This window comes from Gossypium arboreum, chromosome 1 (assembly GCF_025698485.1).
Source record: "Gossypium arboreum isolate Shixiya-1 chromosome 1, ASM2569848v2, whole genome shotgun sequence".
In the NCBI taxonomy this organism is placed as follows: Eukaryota; Viridiplantae; Streptophyta; class Magnoliopsida; order Malvales; family Malvaceae; genus Gossypium; species Gossypium arboreum.
The window spans coordinates 89,950,753-89,972,825 of NC_069070.1; the positions used below are offsets into that span (position 1 = coordinate 89,950,753).

Sequence of the window (22,073 nt, forward strand, 5' to 3'; positions counted from 1 at the left end):
TCATACTCCCAGCATATCTCGATTTGCACATGAAAATAAGGATAAATAAACACTACTTGCTCATATTTGTTTCTCATCAATCATACAACATTGGTTTGAACCCACATTTCATAATTCGTGTAAAATACACAAGTAGTTGTCGGCACAACTTACTCACTTTCCTCCCTTACTAAACATACAACGTAAATGAAGCTCGTGTTTCGTAATTCTCATTTAAGTACCTGTACCACTCACCACATGCTCATAAGTTCTCTCATTTCGATATAAATCATAAATCTCCCATTGAACCATTTGGAATATTGCAAGATATTCAATAGCCCCAAATATGGGATAAGATGCCGACGCCATGTCTCAGACATAGTCTGTAACACCCCTAACCCGTTTCCATCGCTGGAATGGGTTACGAGATATTACCGAAGCAAATACTTATTCATAAAATTTCCATGCATTTACTTCTATCATCTTCATTGCATTAAGTTCATCTTTAATAATGCATAATTCATTATACTCCCATATACGATCCTTATTTGTACATAGCCGGAATACATAGTTAATCATTATCAAGTTCAATCAAAACTATTACATAAGTTTACATCATATAACAACCATATCATACGATTGCTGTTATGTTCAGACATAACCAGGCGACCCATTATGCTATCTCAATTTAGATACTAAGATCATATACAATAGCCACGTTGCAATTAATCACTTATATAAATGTCTCATAATCGAACCACCCCAAAAACACATAGTCAAGATTTCTTAGCATTATCAACCCTCAAGCATATGTATAATTTATATATATATATATATATATATCATTCATCAATAGCATTAAACATTATAGCCAAGACAAATTATATCATGATTAAAATATAACCAAATTCAAACTTAGTATTTAAGCCATATTCGCATGGCTAGAAGTATACATATCAAAGTTCAAACAAATACATATTAGCCTATACATGCCAAAATGTTCACTTAGACCAACTAAGAAGAGGGTACCAAAATGTTGGAAGCTGGTGTGATGACTTCGACGATGGTCCCGAGCACACAAAATGGATCGAAGAAATCTTGTGTTGGGTAAAATGGGTCCAACTCGGCTACTCGATGTTCTTTGTTTTGCCCTTGCTTGATTCCCCTCCTTTAAGTTCTTAAGCTTAATCAACCCCTTAGGATGGTCGAATGTCTTAGAAAATTTCCTCCTTCTTTCCCTAGCTTACGGCATTTGCAAGAAGAAGAAGATGAATACTTTCTCTCCCTTTCTTATTTTATTCATCTTTTTCCTATTAATTCCTTTCTTTAATTTATTTTAACCATTAACTAATATAAAAAAATTACAATAAAATTCAACTTAGTGAAAGAAGCATCATTGCTTGGCCGGCCACTACTTGAATTTTGGCCAATTTGACATGCAAACCTAAGCTTTCTCACCTTGTTGTTATTTGATCCTTACAATTTACCTATCATCTTTTCTAAGTTTCTCAACTAAGTCCTTTCAAGAAAATTCACATTCCTAAGACTAAATTAAAACATTAAATTTTCATACACACACTATCACACATTAAATATATGCAATAAAAATTAAAGTAAATTTTTATGACTTGGTTTTGTGGTCCCGAAACCACATTCTGACTAGGGTCAAATTAGGACTGTCACATAGTCTTACACTGGCTAGCACATCAAGGTCAATGCCATGTCCCATACAGGTCTTACACTAACTTTCATATATCTGTGTCGATGCCGTGTCCCAGACAAGTCTTACACTGACACACAACAAGCTGATACCATATCCCAGATAGGTCTTACACTAGCTTGTATATCTCGAGGCTGATACATGTCCCAGACATGTCTTACACTAGCTCTCGTCTCAATGCCGATGCATGTCCTAAACATGTCTTACACTGGCTTGCATCTTTCGAGGCTAATGCATGTCCCAGACATGTCTTACACTGGCTCTCGTAATGTGGTCGATGCATGTCCCAGACATGTTTTACATTAGAACACATATCACCCAATGTCATCGCACGAATATCCAATCCTATTCCTAATGTTCAACTGGGAGTCTTTATTACATTAATTTCTCAACATGCATACTCATAGTCACAATCAAAACAATTTATGCAATATCAATTCAATCACACATCATAACAATATAGTTGCATTATTAACATACAACTTACCTCGGATTACAAGACGTAGGTGACTAGTCAATTTAATCTACTTGCTTAGCTTTCCCCTTGTCTAGGTTCGGATTTTGTATTTCTTGATCTAAAATAACAAAAATGCACTCATTTAATCACTAAAAAAATTTAGACAATCAAAAATTCACATTTATGGTAAAATGACCATTTTGCCCCTAAACTTTCACAAAATGACCATTTAACCCCTAGGCTTGAAAATCGATTTTTATCGAATTTCTTCATGTATTAATCTTAGCCGACCCTTTTTACTCTTATAGCAACCCAAAATTTCCATTATTTCACCACATTACTATCTATTTTACAAATACTACAAACTAGCCCTTTTTAGGTGTTTTTCATCAACACTAGTTCACAAAAGTTGTTTATTAAACAACTAAGATTCATTTTCTTCCATAAAATTTCAGCAAATATCATCAATGCTCTCATAGTGAATCTCTAAGCTTTGAACCATTTTGCAAAATAGTCCCCTCAATAGGTAGCTCATGCTACAAGGGCTCTAAAAGTACCAAAATCATCAAAAATAACCATCTAAACCACTTACTTGAGAGAGGAATAAGTGGCTGAAAGTTTCAAGCTCCCATGACTATTTCTTGGAGGAAATATCGGTGGAAGAAGGAAGAGAAAAAAAAGATGACAACATTTTCTCTTTATTTTATTTATTAGTTAAATACATCACCTGAAGCCAACAACCCTTTGATTTTTTTAACTTTCTTTGTCTCAATCGCCGGATATGCCTTAAAAATTGGCCTATTAGAATATTAAATACCCGTACTTTATAATCTATGGCCATTTAACACCATTTGCTAGCAATTCACAACTTTTTCCCTTTATACGATTTAGTCCCTTTTCAAAATTAAGCTTCCAAACGTTAAAATTAATCCATCAAATTTTTCATGCACTCATATAATCATGCTATAACACCAAATTAATAATAAAAATAATTTCTCCAACTTTGGATTTGTGGTCCTGAAACCACTACTCCGACTAAGCCCAAAATCGGGTTGTTACATTTGTCACATAATGTCAACACATCAAAATATATTACATTGTCACATTATTTACATATGTACTTATAATTCATGTAATATCAAGCATTAACATTCAAGTATATCATTGCATTATTATTGACGTACAAACTTACCTAGAATCCGAGCACAGCTAATTATTCCATTTTAGTCCATAATCTCGTACTTTCTTGATTTAAGCCCGAATCTCAGTTTTCTTGATCTAACATTACAAATATAACTTATTTATTACTCACATTATTAAAATTGACCAAAAAATCATACTTTTACAAATTTTCATTTTTACCCCTAAACTTTCACATATTTGCAATTTAGCCCCTAGGCTAGTAAAATGATTTTTATTCAATTTCTTGGTACTTTAAGGCTAGCCGAAAAATTTTCATAACTAAATCAGCCCTCAATTTCTACTAATTCATATTTTTATGACAAATTTTATAACTTTTACAATTTAGTCCTTTTATGCATTTTTACTGAAAATTATTTAGTAAAAGTTGTTTCTCTAACCATTAACTTGCATAATCTACCATTAAACATCAAAATACACACATGTAGCACATGGGTAAATTTTTAAACATCAACTTTGCTAAAATAAATGGTAGAAATAACTAGATCTTGTTACAAGGATTTCAAAAACGTAAAAATCATTAAAAATCGTGCAAGAACGGACTTACTATTGAGCTTGAAAAGCTTGAACAAAACCGTAGCCATTGCTTCCATGCAAATTTTAGCCAAAGGTTGAAGATGAGCATAAGTTTGGCTTTAATTTTCCCTTTTTATTATTTTAATTACCAAATGACCAAAATGCCCCTAACTTAAAAATATTCTATTTCACCTAGTTCATGTCCATTTTTGTCCAAAAAATTAACCGATGGTCTAATTACCATATAAGGACCTCCAATTTAAAATTTCATATCAATTAGACACCTCTAGCTTCTAACTCAAGTTTTGCACTTTTTACAATTTAGTCCTTTTGACCAAATTGAGTGCCCAAACGTCAAAATTTTAGAACGAAATTTTCACGAAATTATTCCGTGAAATTGTAGTCCATAAAAATATAATAAAAAAAATTTACTATATCAAATTTGTGGTCCTGAAACCAATGTTCTGACTAGGCCCTAATTCGGAATGTTACAGGGTGTAAGTAATTTAACAATTCAGTTTTTATGCGTTTAATAATTGATATTCTATGATATATGTATGTTTGCCTTAATGAAATTGGCTTGTGACCATTTAATAAAAGTTTAGTGATAGCTTTATATTTCGAAAGTCTTGGGTGACTTTGAGGAATTCTTAGGATTCGGATATCATGACATCGGCAATGATATGTGTGCCAGTGTAAGACCATATCTAGGATATGGCGTTGATATGAGATTTCATGTAAGACCATGTCTGGGACATGGCATCGATATGAGGTCCCGTATAAGACCATGTCTTGGACATGGCATAGGCACCGACATGAGACTTCTATAAGACCATACTGGGATATGGCATCTGTATGTAAACCCATGTAAGACCATGTCTAGGACATGGCATCGGCACCGACATGAGACTTCGTATAAGACCATACTGGGATATGGCATCTGTATGTAAACCCATGTAAGACCATGTCGGGGACATGGCTTTGACATTTATGTGGTGTGTGATGATTCCGAAATTCAGTGGGCCATTCAAGATTATGATTAAGAATGTGGGGTAGAATGAGTAATAATGCATGGTACAGGTATGTATGTACACCTTATGAGTTTTAGACTCGATTCATGTTGGGAAATTTGGTACGAGTATGAAAGAGTAAGATAAGCATGATGTTCAAATACATTTATTATCAATTCTCAATATGTTCATCATGTGTAATAGAACAATGAGGTGGTAATTGATAGTGTAACACCCCTAACCTGTATCCATCGCCGGAATGGGATAATGAGGTATTATCGGACAAAACAAAAAATTTCTAACATTCACATATACACATATGTCATATTCACGTAACTAAAACATAAATTTGTTTAAACATTAAACTTATAATTTAAATCATAATACAAATATCAATAAAAATTCAAAGTCATATAAAATATATGCGGCATTGGCTTTTGAAAACATAATCAATATACATTCGTATTTTATACCATATCACCTTATATCATAGCATAAAATTCATTATCATAAAAGATAATCGCTAGCATTACAACATGGCCGAATATACTTCTTTTACATTGCAATTTCATTCGCATGTTACCATATTAATATGGACCATTTTTTAACACAATAACCAAATCAAAACATACAAAACTTTATATGCATAATACTACCCATTCAAACATCATCTATTCGGTCATTAATACACATACAAATAATTCATACAATTTCTATATAACTTAATAAACCAAATTTATAAATATTAATGCCAAATCAAAACATGCGATTTCACAAGTTATACATCATACCAAAATATCATACACAAGACCAATTCTTCTCTTATCTATTCGACTAGTAAAATTAACTTATACACATTCATTAATTTTCAATTAACAAACGTATCCATATAGCTATTTCACATACAATATATACACCCATTATTTTACCTCTTACTAAGCCAAATTATAAAATCATACTTGATGTTTTTCATTACTGAAACATATAACCAACACCTCAAACATATATACCTTGAGATAATATATATATCAAACCAATACATCATATGCCTAAATATATATATATGCAAGTGCCGAATCATCAATCAAACATATTCATTACCCAAATTCAACATTTAGTCGAATACACTCGTCAACCAAATTAAACCACTACTATCAAATACAAGACATAAACGAATCCTTTTAGCTATGAGTAACATAACAAACATAATTCATACTTATGTATATACCATGGCTAATTAAAACAAACCACATCCAAAATCACCAACCATTTTCAATGCATATAACACATACAAACTTGACTAAAGTTTCATATACTCACATAATATATTAGCCATTTTTGCATGGCTTAATATATACACAACTTCAAACTTAACCAAATATAATCTAGTCTATACATGCCATAGCTTCAAGTTCAAACTTATAAAATACCACAAACGGTCGATAGTGTGATAGACTTTGCTGACGATCCCCGAGCTCGTAACTAACCTCTTAAATCTATAAAACAAAAACAAACGTAAACACACACATTAAGCTATCATAGCTTAGTAAGTCATAAGCAAACAAATAACTTAATAACAATATCAACTCAATTTAACCAAATCAATTTATGCTTTTATAATCACACTTAATTTCAAGCTCACAATTTCATATATAACATATATTTTCATATATAAGTTTTACCTTGGCCGAATATACATGTATCTATTATCGAAGTAACAATCAATTTTAAAACCGTAGTACCAATACATAACCAAATATACACACTCATAAGCATATACTCTTAAATCAAACTTTAATATCTCATACTTATTTATATATCATGTGGCCGAATACACTTCACCAATACACATAATATTTACATTAGCATAAGGTATAGTTTTGCATAACATTTCAAATAACAAACTTACCTTATTTTCAAATAAGTAATCAACTATTTCATACCTGATCACTTAGCTCGATTTACACATTCGATCACATCTTAACATTGTTCGTTGAACCATTCAAAATTGAATAGGATACTCGGATAATCACACATAACACACAATGCCAACGTCCCAGACATGGTCTTACATCCTATCACATATTTATGCCAACGTCCCAGACGTGGTCTTACATGAGAACACATATCAGAAATCCAATGTCATGACATATGTATCCTAGGTATTCCTAAGGCTTGTACGGGGCTTCAGACGTCTTAACTCGATCGAATCAAATACGATGCCGATTTCCAGACATGGTCTTACACGTAACCACATATATTGATGCCAATGTCCCAGACAGGGTCTTACACGAATCAAATACAATGCTGATGTCCCAGACATGGTCTTACATGTAACCACATATATCGATGACAACGTCCCAGACGTGGTCTTACATGAGAACACATATCAGAAATCCTATGTCATGACATATGTATCCTAGCTATTCCTAAGATTCGTACGGGGCTTCAGACATCGTAACTCGGTCGAATTGAACTCCTATACATAGCTTTCAAGCATATTCACATTTGACTTTCATTTATACATTTTCACATAATTCATTTTAGCATATAAAACTCATATTTATTTAAAATTAACAACATCTATTTTCTTATAAACTCACCTCGGATAACGATAATCGGAACAGGACGACTAATCGACAACTTTGGTTTTCCCCCGATCCAAATCTGATTTCTTTGGTTCTTGACCTAAACATATTCAAATTAAACTCATTCAAACATATTTTCACTCAATTTAGTCTAAAAATAAAGAAATGGGAAAATTACCATTTTACCCCTAACATTTTACACTTTTTTAAAATTTAGTCCAAATTGCACAAAACACAAAACATGCAAAATTTGCACACACCATGCGTATGCCGAAAGTTCCTTGTGTTCATACAAGTCCATACATTTCATTAATTTCACAATTTGTCCCTCAATTTATTATTTTTGCAATTTAGTCCTAATTACTCAAAATCATCAAAAATTCCAATACAAAACATATTAATCCAAAACATATCTTTCATAATTCATCAACTAACATCACAAAACTCAATTATTCATCAATGGCATAACTCAAAATATTCACCAAAATCAGAAATTCAAGCATGGGCTTTGTACATTACACTGCAACGATTTCAAAAACGTAAAAATTATCAAAAACCGAGCTAGTTACATACCTCAATCAAGCTCCAACAATGGCCGAACCTATGGAAACCTTATTTCTTTTTCATTTCTTTTATATTCGGTCATGCAAAAAGAGTATGAACACATGGTTTTAATTTTATGTTTTTTTTATACATATTATTACATATTTTACTAAATTAACCTTTATAAAATAATTATACAAACATTATATTCATGTCCTTAACCATCCATGATTTATAAATATGGTCTAATTGCAACATAAATACCCCATGCAATAAAGAAAACAACAATTCGACCCTTTCAAATTAAACCATCAAATTTTTATTTTACGCCATTAAGCCCTTTTATTAAATCAGGCACTCAAACAACAAAATTAAAACACAAAAATTTCACAGATATAAATTCACACATAATAAAGCCAGAAAATAATTTTTAAATATTTTTCTAACTCAGATTCATGGTCCCAAAACCATCGTTCCGAATAGGGTCTAAATCGAGCTGTTACAACTCTCCCCCCTTAGGGATTTTCGTCCCCAAAAATCTTAATGGTGAATTGGTTTCGGATAATGTTCTTTCATTACATCCTCTGGCTCCCACATTGCCTCTTCTACTCTGTGTTTATGCCACAGTACTTTTACTAACAAAATTTTCTTATTTCACAATTCTTTAACTTCGCGAGCCAGAATACGAATATGTTCTTCCTCATATGTCATATCAGACTTAATATCAATCTCTGACGGATTAATCACATGTGAGGGATCAGATCGATATCTACAAAGCATCGAAACATGGAATACATTATGGATCTTTTCTAACTCAGGTGGCAACAACAGTCTATAAGCAACTGGCCCAGTACAATCTATAATATCATATGGTCCAATAAATCTCGGACTCAATTTGTAACACCCCTTACCCGTATCCGTCGTCAGAACAGGGTACGAGGTATTAAGAAATTATAGTATATACTATTAAACAAAACCTAACAAAAATATGGCGTGCAATTTGATCATTATAACATATGCCATTAACAATACAAACCAACTTCAAAGGCTTCGTACAAAATGATTAGTTTGATACTATAAGTAGTAATTTGAACCTAGACAATTATGACACGTAACAAAATAACTAAGTCTGCTATACATGCCATATTTCAAAATGTTGAGTTCAGATACCAAGAGTATTGTTAGTGCGGGCGGATCTTCTCGATCTCGACTCACATGCTAGTGGGGCGACACTATAAGACAAAGGAGAGAAAAGAAAGTAAGCTTATAGCTTAGTAAGTAAGTATATAAATAACAAATAAGAAATCTAATATGTTTACAACATAACTCAATTATATCATATTTTTAATTTTATTGTTTACTCCAATTTGATCAAGCTGTCCCTCCTGCGTCATGATCACTAAATAAATCATAACTCGAGTTACGAAACTCGAAATTCAAATCTGTAAAATTTCCCTGAATCTAGACTCATAAAAATTCTTACTAAATTTTTTCTAGAATTTTTGGTTCAGCCAATTAGTACAGTTTATTAGTTAAAGTATCCTGTATTACACAGCTCAACTGATCTGACCTCTATTCATTACGAATTGAATTTATCTCAGTAAACAATTCAAATAACCATGAAATCTGTTTCATTTAAAACTAGACTCAATAAGGAATTTATGCATATAAACTATATTTCTTAATTTGTTTTGTACAATTTTTAATGATTTTTCAAAGTTGAAACAGGGGATTACATAGTCATCCTGAGAAAGTCTCACACAATTGTAAATATCTCAAAATATAGAATTCCTTTGCTTGCTCTGTTTCTTTTATATGAAAATAGACTCATTAAGCTTTAATTTCACATCTCATTCAACCTCTAATTAAATTCCTTCTATTTTTGGTGAATTTTCAAAATCACGTCACTGCTACTGTCCAAAACAGTTTTAATGCTAATTTCATTCTTTCACACATTCTTTATACTAACCTCATTTTAACTTACATATATATATAATACAAATCATTTTCATCACATTTCATACATCACAAGTGTAGGTCTATGTCTACAATGTCACCACAAAACCATCCCGTTGAACAATTCAGAATAATCCTCGATACTTGATAGTTTCAGCACACAGCCCCACCATCATATCTCATATAATTCGGCTCTCTTGTACACATGGTGAACACTTAGTACCACTCATGCGACCTAGCTGATTTATCTCGTAGCTCTCTTGTCTACATGGTGTCCTTCACTTGGAATCACTCATGCGACCTAGCTACATTTATCTCTCACGTAGCTCTCTTGTCTACATGGGATACATCCCGTATCACACATGTGACCTAGCTACATTTATCTCTCACGTAGCTCTCTTGTCTACATGGGATACATCCCGTATCACACATGTGACCTAGCTACTATATAGTATCTCGTAGCCTTCTTGTACACATGATGTGCACTCGGCACCATACATGTGACCTAGCTACGCTCCTCTATTTTATTCGATTTTTTGGATGTTCAACAGGATCTCTCTCTATTATTTATTTCCATTCTTTCAATAGTCGATTTATACTTCAACATCAGCTAATATATATATAATAGGCTGAAATATAAAAATTTAAATGAAATTAATGTATTATTTACATACAAACTTGCCTCGGTGCAAAATATGGGAATTTTGCAATTTAGTCCAAAACTTTCTCCTTTCCCTGTTCGAGGTCGATTCCACACCTTTCTTGATCTATAACAACATATTTAGCTCATTTAACACTCAAACTATTTATTTTAATCCAAAAATCACATTCTACAAAAATTACATTTTCGCCCCCTAACTTTTACAAAATTATGATTTTTCCCCAAGGCTCGGAAATTTAATTTCAGCCCTTATTCTTATGTTTAATGACCTACTGATCATTTTTCTCTTCTATGGCAACATCAAATTCTCACTCTAACACATAGTTATGAACAATAGGTATTTTTATCGATTATGCTTGCTTTTGCTCGTTTTCGTTAAAAATCGCTTAGAAAAGATCGTTCCCCTAACTTCAAACATTCATATTCTACCATAAAACAACAAAATACATGCCTATTATTCATGGGTAAATTTTTAAACATAAACCCTAATTCGAACTAATGGTAGAAATAAGTAAATCGAGCTACGAGGATTTCAAAAATGTGAAGAACATTAAAAACGGGGCTTGAATTCACTTACTATGAAGCTTGAAAGTTGAAGAAACCCTAGCTATGGAGGAGAGCAATTTTCGGCAGCAACTAATGAAGATGATAACCAATTTTGTGTTATTTTTCCCATTTTATTTCATTTAATATACAAATGACCAAAATGCTTTGGGACTAAACTTTCAAAAAAATTCCCTCCATGTCCAACTTTTGTCCATAACTTAAGAATGGGTCAAATTGCTATTTAAGACCTCCTAATTAATATCCCAAAGCAATTTCATACTAAAAACTTCTAAAACACGAGTTTTACAATTTATTCGATTTAGTCCCTATTCTCAACTTAAGCGCGAAATGCACAGAATTTCATCACGAAATTTTCATGAAATCATCAAATCATATCATAAACCCCAAAATAATTATAAAACTATTATTTCTATCTCAAATTTGTGGTCACGAAACCACTATTCCGGTTAGGCCCTAATTCGGGTTGTCACACAATTTGCCTTTACGATCGAATCCGAGTATTTTTTTCCACGGTGAGACTTTCAAAAAGACTTTTTCCCCGATCTAAAACTCTATATCTTTTCGTTTCAAGTCCGCATACGATTTTTGACGATCTAACACTATTTTTAGACTTTCACGAATTACTTTCACTTTTTGTTCAGTATCTCTAATCAAATCGACCCAGTGTAACTTATTTTCATTGAGCTCAGTCCAATACAATGGTGTACAAATTTTACGACTGTACAAAACCTTGTAAGATTCCATTTTAATACTCGATTTCAATCAGAGGTAAGTATCATTCCCACATACCTTCGAACTCGAGGATGCAACATCTCAACATATCCTCAAGTATCTGAATGATTTGTTCAGATTGACTATCTGTTTGTGGATGGAAAGCAGTGTTAAAATGTAATTTTGTACCTACGGCATCTTGCAGTTTCTTCCAAAACCGCGATGTAAACCTTGGATCTCTATCCGAAATAATAAAAATAGGTACTCCGTGCAATCTCAATCTGAGAAACATACAATTTAGCTAGCTTATCAAGCAAGTAATTCATGTGAACCAGAACAAAATGAGCCAATTTAGTCAACCTATCCACAATAACCCAGATTGCATCTTTCTTGCTCGGTGTCAATGGCAAACCGGATACAAAATCCATTTCCACTCTGTCCCATTTCCACTCAGGTATCATGATCGGCTGAAGCAATCCAAAAGGTACTTAATGCTCGGCTTTTACTTGCTGACAGACTAAACATTTCGAAATAAATTCAGAAATGTCTCATTTTATACCATGCCACCAATAAAGTTGTTTCAGATCATTATACATTTTCGTACTACCCAGGAAAGCGGATCACCGACTACTGTGAGCTTCTTTCAAAATCATCTGAATCAATTTTAGATTTCTCGAAACACATATTCAGTTTCTGAACCTCAGACAACCTTCAGCATCAACTCGAAACTCTGAATCAACATTCGAATTACATTGGCTTCACTTTACTAACAATTCATTATCAACTTTCTGAGTATCGCAAATCTGTTGTATAAATGACAATCTTTCCTTTAATTCAGCTATTATCAAACCATCATCAAACATAGACATGTGTGCACTCATTGCATGCAAAGCAAATAGTGATTTTCGGCTTAGAGCATCAGCAACAACGTTACCCTTTCTCAGATGGTAGTCAATGACAAGCTCGTAGTCTTTTAACAACTCTAACCATCGACGCTGTCTCAAATTTAGATCTTTCTGAGTCATCAAATATTTCAGGCTGTTGTGATCAGAATAAACATGACATTTCTCACCGAATAGATAGTGACGCCATATCTTCAATGCAAACACAATAGCTACCAATTGTAGGTCGTGTGTCGGATAATTCTTTTCATGCGGCTTTAACTGTCTCGAGGCATAAGCTATGACTTTTCCTTCCTGCATTAAAACACAACCCAAACAATTTAAAGATGCATCACTATAGATAACAAATTCTTTACCCGATTCTGGCTGAACTAGTACTGGAGCCTCAGTCAAAAGGGCTTTCAACTGATCAAAATTTTTCTGGCACTTTTCTGAGCACTCGAACTTAGCATCTTTTTGTAATAGCTTCGTCATCAGAGTTGCAATCATAGAGAAACCTTTCATGAATCATCTATAGTAACCAGCAAGTCCCAGAAAACTTGGGACTTCGGAAACATTTCTCGGAGGTTTCTAATCAAGTATAGCCAAAAATTTACTCGGATCAACCCGAATACCCGATGCTGATACAACATGTCCCAAAAAACTGACTTCACGTAACCAAATCTCGCATTTACTGACCTTTGCGTACAACTTTTTATCTCACAAAGTCTGTAACACAAGTCTTAAATGTTCGGCATGCTCGATTTCATCACGGGAATAGATCAAATGTCATCTATGAACACAACCACAAACCAATCGAAATACTGTTTGATGATCCGGTTCATCAAATCCATGAAAATAACAGGTGTATTAGTAAGTCCGAAAGACATAACTAGAAACTCATAATGTCCGTACCTCGTTCCGAAGGCAATCTTTGGCACATCGGAGTCTTTAACTCACAGCTAATAGTAACCTGATCTGAAATCCATCTTTGAAAACACTGTAGCCCCTTTCAATTGATCGAACAAGTCATCAATCCATGGCAACGAATATTTATTCTTTATAGTCATCTTATTGAGCTGTCTATAGCCGATACATATTCTCATAGTTCTGTCTTTCTTTTTCACAAATAAAATTGGTGCACCCCAAGGAGAGAAACTCGGTCACGCGAAACCTCTATTTTTCAATTCTTGCAATTGATCTTTCAATTCTTTTAATTCAGTAGGTGCCATTCTGTACGGAGCTATCGATATCAGAGTCGTCCTCGGCACTAACTCAATACCAAATTCTACTTGTCGAATAGGTGGCAAACCTGAAAGTTCTTCAGGAAACACATCTGGATACTCGCACACAACTGGTATTGATTAAATCTTTCTTTCGGTCACTTTACTATCAAGCACAAACGCAAAGTAAGCTTTACAACCTTTTCTCACATACTTCTGAGCTAACATCGAAGTTATCACTACTGGTAAACCATTCAGATCATTAGATTCAATCCGAATAATCTCATCATTCTGTCACCATAAATCAATAGTCTTTCTTTTGCAATTTACGATAGCATCGTGCAAAGTCAACCAGTCCATACCCAAAATTATTTCGAACTCGTCAAATGGCAACAACATTAAATTAGCCGAAAAACACGATTCTCGAATCGTCAAAGGACAATTCTTACACACTTTGTCAACCAGAACACATCGGCCCAAGGGGTTCGATACTCTAATCACAAACTCAGTAGACTCAACAGGAAAATTCTTACTGAATACTAAAGTCTCACACACATAAGAATGAGTCGAACCAGGATCAATCAAAGCAATTACACTAGTATCATAGAGAGTGAATGTACTAGTAATAACATATGGGGATGAAGCCTCCTTGTGTGCGCGTATAGCATAAGCTCTGGCAGGTGCACGAGCCTCAGATCAAACTACTGTGCCCTTAGTTCCTCCCTGACTGCTACTCACATTACCCGTATTTCTGGGCAGTCTACCTCGAGCTGACATGTTACTCGGTCTTGCATTCTTACTGTGTTCTGTTCAGCTAACTCGGGGCATTCACAAATGAAATGATCTATTGATTCACATTTAAAACATGTCTGATCATGCAATCTACAACTGCAGGGATTTTGTTTACCACAATGTTTATGCTCAGGTTGATTTGATCTAGCATTACCAATACTAGCTACAGAGGTAGCTCTTGAGCTCACAGGTGGTCTATCTCGATCCCGTTTAGAATAACCCACAGTGGCCTTTGAACAACTAAAATCATCTCGAAATTTCTTTGATGCCAACTGGAATGACTTACTCTATGATCTCTTACATGAATCTCTAGCTTCAAAGTCAACTTTTCTTTTTTTCATTCCCAAGCTCTTCGGCTTTGCATGCTCGTTCAACCAGTACTACAAACTCTTTTATTTCCAGGATGCCAACTAGAAATTTAATGTCTTCGTTCAAACCGTCTTCGAATCTTTTACACATTATAGCTTTGATCGAAACACATTCTCTAGCATATCGACTGAGTCTCACAAATTTCCACTTATACTCTGTCATAGTCATGCGACCCTGTTTTAACTCCAAAAATTCTTTAATCTTCTGGTCGATAAATCTCTGGCTGATGTATTTCTTACAGAACTTAGTCTGAAAGAACTCCCACGTCACCCGTTCTTTCAGAACAACTGATACTAGTGTATTCCACCAGTGATATGCGGTGTCTCATAGCAAGGATATGGCACATTTCAAACATTCATCTGGTGTATAAGATAGCTCATCAAACACACAGATAGTATTATCAAGCTAGAATTCAGCTCACTCAGCATCATCATCATCAGTAGCTCTAAATTCCTTAGCCACGTGTTTTCTGATTTTACCAATAGAGGGCTTATGTAATCTCAATGGATCAATCACTTGAGGTATAGCAGGTATCGGTGAAGGATTAATCAAGGGTGGAGGTTGTTGTGCAACCGGATTCATCCGGATATATTAAGTAAACCAGTCATTCAACATTTGGTAAAAGGCTTGTTTAACCTCTCCCTCTTGGTTACTCGAGGTCGGTCGAGAATCAACCGGCGCTGTCCCTTGCATGGGAGTTGGTGTTATACTCTCTACATCATCAGTTATAGCTCTATCGGGATCCATTTACTATACGAAAACACATTTTCAAATGTCAGAAGTCATCACACTATCACAGTATAAAATATGGCATGTATAGCTAGACTCACACATGCTACGTTAGTCCTAGAACTGACTAAACGTAGCTCTGATACCAATCATATGTAATACCCCTAACCCGTATCCATTGCCGGAATGAGGTTACAAGGTATTACCAGACAAAACACAAAATTTCTAACATTCACATATGCTCATATGTTATATTCACATAACTAAAACATAAATTTGTTTAAACATTGAACATATAATTTAAATCATAATACAAATATTAATAAAATTCAAAGTCATATAAAATATATGCGGCATTGGCTTTTGAAAACATAATCAATATACATTCGTATTTTATACCATATCACCTTATATCATAGCATAATATTCATTATCATAAAAGATAATAGCTAGCTTTACAACATGGCCAAATATACTTCTTTTACATTGCAGTTTCATGTGCATGTTACCATATTAATACGGACCATTTTTTAACACAATTACCAAATCAAAACAACAAAAATTTATATGCATAATACAAACCATTCAAACATCATCTATTCGGTCATTAATTCGCATACAAATAATTCATACCATTTCTATATGACTTAATAAACCAAACTTATAAATATTAATGCCAAATCAAAACATGTGGATTTCACAAGTTATACATCATACCAAAATATCATACACAAGACCAATTCTTCTCTTATCTATTCGATTAGCAAAATTAACTTATACACATTCATTAATTTTCAATTAACAAATGAATCCATATAGCCATTTCAGATACAATATATACACTCATTATTTTACCTCTTTTTAAGCCAAATTATAAAATCATACTTAAAGTTTCTCATTACCAAATATAAAACCAACACCTCAAACATATATATCTTGAGATAATATATATATCAAACCAATACATCATATGCTTATATATATATATATATATATATATATGCAAGTTACTGAATCATCAACCAAACATATTCATTAGCCAAATTCAACATTTAGCCGAATACACTCATCAACCAAATTAAACCATTACTATTAAATACAAGACATAAACGAATCATTTTAACCATGAGTAACATAACAAACACAATTCATACTTATGTATATACCATGGCCAATTCAAACAAACCACATCCAAAATTACCAACTATTTTCAATGCATATAACACATACAAACTTGACTAAAGTTTCATATACTCACATATCATATTAGCCATTTCGCATGACTTAATATATACACAACTTCAAACTTAACCAAATATAATCTAGTCTATACATGCCATAGCTTCAAGTTCAAACTTATGAAATACCAAAAATGGTCGATAGAGTGATAAACTTTGCTGACGATCCCCGAGCTCGTAACTAACCTCCAAAATCTATAAAATAGAAACAAACATAAACACACACATTAAGCTATCATAGCTTAGTAAATCATAAGCAAACAAATAACTTAATAACAATATCAACTCAATTTAACCAAATCAAATTATGCTTTCATAATCACACTTAATTTCAAGCTCACAATTTCATATATAAGTTTTACCTTGGCCGAATATTCATGTATCTATTATCAAAGTAAAAATCAATTTCAAAACCATAGTACCATTATATAACCGAATATACACACTCATAAGCATATACTCTTAAATCAAACTTTAATATCTCATACTTATTTATATATCATGTGGCCAAATACACTTCACCAATACACATATGTATTTACATTAGCATAAGGTATAGTTTTGCATCACATTGCAAATAACCAACTTACCTTATTTTCAAATAAGTAATCAACTATTTCATACCTGATCACTTAGCTCAATTTACACATTCGATCACATCTTATCATTGCCTATTGAACCATTTTGAATTGAAAAGGATACTTGGATAATCACACATATCATACAATGCTAGCGTCCCAGACGTGGTCTTACATGCTATCACATTTCGATGCCACTGTCCCAAATAGGGTCTTACAGGAATCAAATATGATGCCAATGTTCCAGACATGGTCTTACACGTAACCACATATATCGATACCAACGTCCCAGACGTGGTCTTACAGGAGAACACATATAAAAAATCCAATGTCATGACATATGTATCCTAGCTATTCCTAAGGTTTGTACGGGGCTTTCGAACGTCGTAACTCGATTGAATCAAACTCATACACATAGCTTTCAAGCATATTCACATTTTCACATAATTCATTTCAGAATATAATACTCATATTTATTTAAAATTAACAACATCTATTTTCTTATAAACTTACCTCGGACAACGATAATCGGAACGGGATGACTAATCGACAACTTTGGTTTTCCCTTGATCCAAATCTGATTTCTTTGGTTCTTAATCTAAACATATACAAATTAAACTCATTAAAACATATTTTCAGTCAATTTATTCCAAAAATACATAAATGGGAAAATTACCAGTTTACCTTGACATTTTACACTTTTTACAATTTAGTCCAAATTGCACAAAACACAAAACATGCAAAATTTGCACACACCATGCTTAGGCTAAATGTTCCTTGTGTTCATACAAGTCCATACATTTCATTAATTTCATATTTTAGTCCCTCAATTTATTATTTTTGCAATTTAGTCCTAATTACTCAAAATCATCAAAAATTCCAATACAAAACATTTTAATCCGAAACATATCTTTCATAATTCATCAACTAACATCACAAAAATCAATTATTCATCAATGGCATAACTCAAAATATTCATCAAAATTAGAAATTCAAGCATGGGCTTTGTACATTACACTGTAACGATCTCAAAAACGTAAAAATTATCAAAAATCGAGCTATTTACATAACTTAATCAAGGTCCAACAATGGCCGAACCTATGGAAACCTTATTTCTTTTTCTTCTCTTTTATATTTGGTCATGCAAAAAGAGTATGAACAGATGGTTTTAATTTTATGTTTTATTTTATACATATTATTACATATTTTACTAAATTAACCTTTATAAAATAATTATACGAACATTATATTCATGTCCTTAACCGTCCATGATTTATAAATATGGTCTAATTGCAACATAAATATCCCATGTAATAAAGACAACAACAATTCGACCCTTACAAATTAAACCATCAAAATTTCATTTTACACGATTAAGCCCTTTTATTAAATCGGGCGCTCAAACGATAAAATTAAAACACGAAAATTTCACCGATATAAATTCAAACATAATAAACACAGAAAATAGTTTTTAAATACTTTTCTAACTCAGATTTATGGTCTCAAGACCACCATTCTGAATAGGGTCTAAATCGGGCTGTTACAGATAGTATGTGTAATTCATGAGTTTCATGACTAAGTTGTTTATTGTTTGCACACGACTTACTATGTGACAGCCCAAAATTGACCCTAGTCGGAATGTGGTTTCGGGACCACAAAATTGAGGCGTAAAAATAATTTAAAATTTATTTTGATGCCTATAATATGTATGTATTCATGTGTGACATTTTTGATGGTTCGATTTAGTGTTATAAAGGTGAATTTCACTAGAAAGGACCTAGTAGTAAACTTTGAAAGTATGATGGGGAAATGTGTGATGACTAGTTGAAAATGCATGCAAAATTAAGGGATTTGCATGTCAAATTTCCCAAAGATGGCATAGTGGCCGGCCATGACATGGTTTATGGAAAACATGTTGAAACATGTTTTGTTAATGCATGATGTATTAAATGATAAAAAAAATTAATGATGTTGGATGAGAAATAAAAAAATGTGTGTGAGTGTGGCATTTCTCCCCCCCCATTGCCGTGCAAGTGAAAGAAGAACAAGAAAAAAATTGTTCATCCTTGTTCTTTCCTTTTTGGCCGAAAATACTAAGGGAGGAGATAGGAGTTTTGCTTCATGCTTGGTTTGGAAGAGAACAAGAAGGAGATTTGGCTATACTTGTATCAAGATTAAGGTATGTTTGAGGTTGTGCCATGAAGTTCATGCTTGTTTTGGTTGCTAACTTGATGTGCATGTTAGCCATGGTTCAAATCCTTGTTATGCCATGAAAATGGTATTTGGCCAAGGTTGATTTTGTGTTAAAGCCATTGCATGCTAAATGTGAAGCTTGTTGATGATGCATGTAATGATGGATTGACTACTCTTGAAATTTCTTTTAGTATTCTTGAGTAGGGCATTGAAATCTTTGTTTAACCATGACCGAAGTTGAAAGGGTATGGTTGTGATGTATTCGCCATGGTGCATTCATGAGCATGATTTATGCTTGTTACTTGAATGGTAAAAAATTTGTGTTTTAGATGGTTATGAACACCTTGAGATTCGCCATGCACCTATATGTGTATATGTTTGCACATGATGTTTTGGTTATGAAGTAAGTGATAAATATGTTTGCTTAAAGAAGAAAATGTTGAAGAATGGTTGTGAAATTGCAAGTACATTCGGCCTAGTACACATATGATGTGAAAATCTTGGAATTTATTGTTGATTTGGTGCAAGTATGACTAAGTATAATCGGCCATATGAGTGCTTGATGCTATATTATAAGTATTGAGCTACAATATGTAAAGCATTAGCTAGTAAAATGTGTGCCATTCATGTGTGGTGTTAAACATGTAATTGGCCTCAACATCAACATGCATAATCGGCCATGAATGAGTGCCTAAGAGGTTGTGTTGTTCGCCATGAGTAAGCATGTTGAAGGCTTTGTGTGTTAAGTCGATTCATGAATTCGTACTTATGTGACTTTAATGTCTAGTGAATATATGTGGGCTAAGTGCCTTGAGTTCTTCTTTTCGATACTCAAATGATTGAATCAAATTATTTGTTAAATTAAGCTCAAGAGCAAAGGGGACCAAATCCGATAAAGGGAATGAAAAAGTAGTCGAATAGCCATCGAATCGCTCGACAACATCCGAGGTAAGTTTTCGAGTATCGAAACTTAGATTTTGATTCGATTGAATGAAGTAATAAGCAATCGAAATTCGCCTTGTATATGGCCATTGAGCCGAAATGATATTTTTGTTAAGTGAATTGTGCATAAAAGTTTTGTTGTGAAAATGAAACAAAGATGTGCATGAATGTTCGAGTGATATCCGGGCTAAGCCCGAAGGCAATTGTGCGAATTGTGATATCCGGGCTAAGCCCGAAGGCAATTGTGCGAGCTATGATATCCGGGCTAAGCCCGAAGGCAATTGTGCGAGTTGTGATATCCGGGTTAAGTCCCGAAGGCATTTGTGCGGGTTACCATAACCGGGCTATGTCCCGAAGGTGTTTTGAACGAGTAGCTATATCCGGATAAACTCCGAAGGTATGTGATTCGAAATTTATAAGCTGCTGGAAAATTTTCAGTTAATGCACTTGTGAAATTCCCAACAAGGTATGTTTTGTGTGTGCTTTGCACACTATGAGTAAGTGCGTTGAATATTCGCTCCAATGATAAACGAGCTATCGGCCTTAACTAAGCCGTTGTTTGTGTATGAAAATAAGAGTTGGGATTGTGAAGTAAGCATGTCTTTGAGAAATTGTGCATATGAATTATTGTTTAGCTACTTGAATGCTATGCTTTGGTTGTGTGTATATTATGGCTCGAAACTTACTAAGCATAAATTGCTTACTCCGTTTCTTTGTTTCTCTGTTATAGATTTTGCTCGTTAGCGATCGGATTCGGGATCATAGAAGTTGAAGTCAACCACACTATCAAAGCCCTTTTTGGTACTCCTTTAGTTGAGTTCGGATATGGCATGTATAGGACCACCCTCGGTTGTTTTTAAGTACTTGTGATGTATATGTGTACGGCCATGCGAAAATGGTTCGTAAAAGTGGAGTATGGAATTTGACCATATGTGGTTTGTAATTATATTTGGTTTCATGATGTGATTATGGTTTGGAATGAGAGAGTTGGTCACATGATCAGCCATTGGAACGGCTAAATATGATCACATGTGGACCTAAGTATGACTAGACTATAGTTGGTCCATGGGAACTACAATATAGGTAAAGCCTACCTTAAAAACAGAGGCTGCCAGCTGCAGTGATGTGGATGTGAAAAATCACCAAAATTTGTAGGAATGGTGTTAAATAGTGAATAAATTATGTGATCGAACCTTGACGAGTCTATTTTCATATGAAAG

General features: G+C 33.6%; 1 long non-coding RNA gene across 1 annotated transcript; it reads left to right on the forward strand.

Annotated features, from left to right (window-relative positions):
* Positions 1-21,051: 21,051 nt before the first annotated feature.
* LOC128283008 (uncharacterized) lies at positions 21,052-21,857 on the forward strand. Its single transcript, XR_008273401.1, has 2 exons — positions 21,052-21,250; positions 21,584-21,857. It is a non-coding gene; the product is annotated as an uncharacterized LOC128283008 (long non-coding RNA).
* Positions 21,858-22,073: the final 216 nt, after the last annotated feature.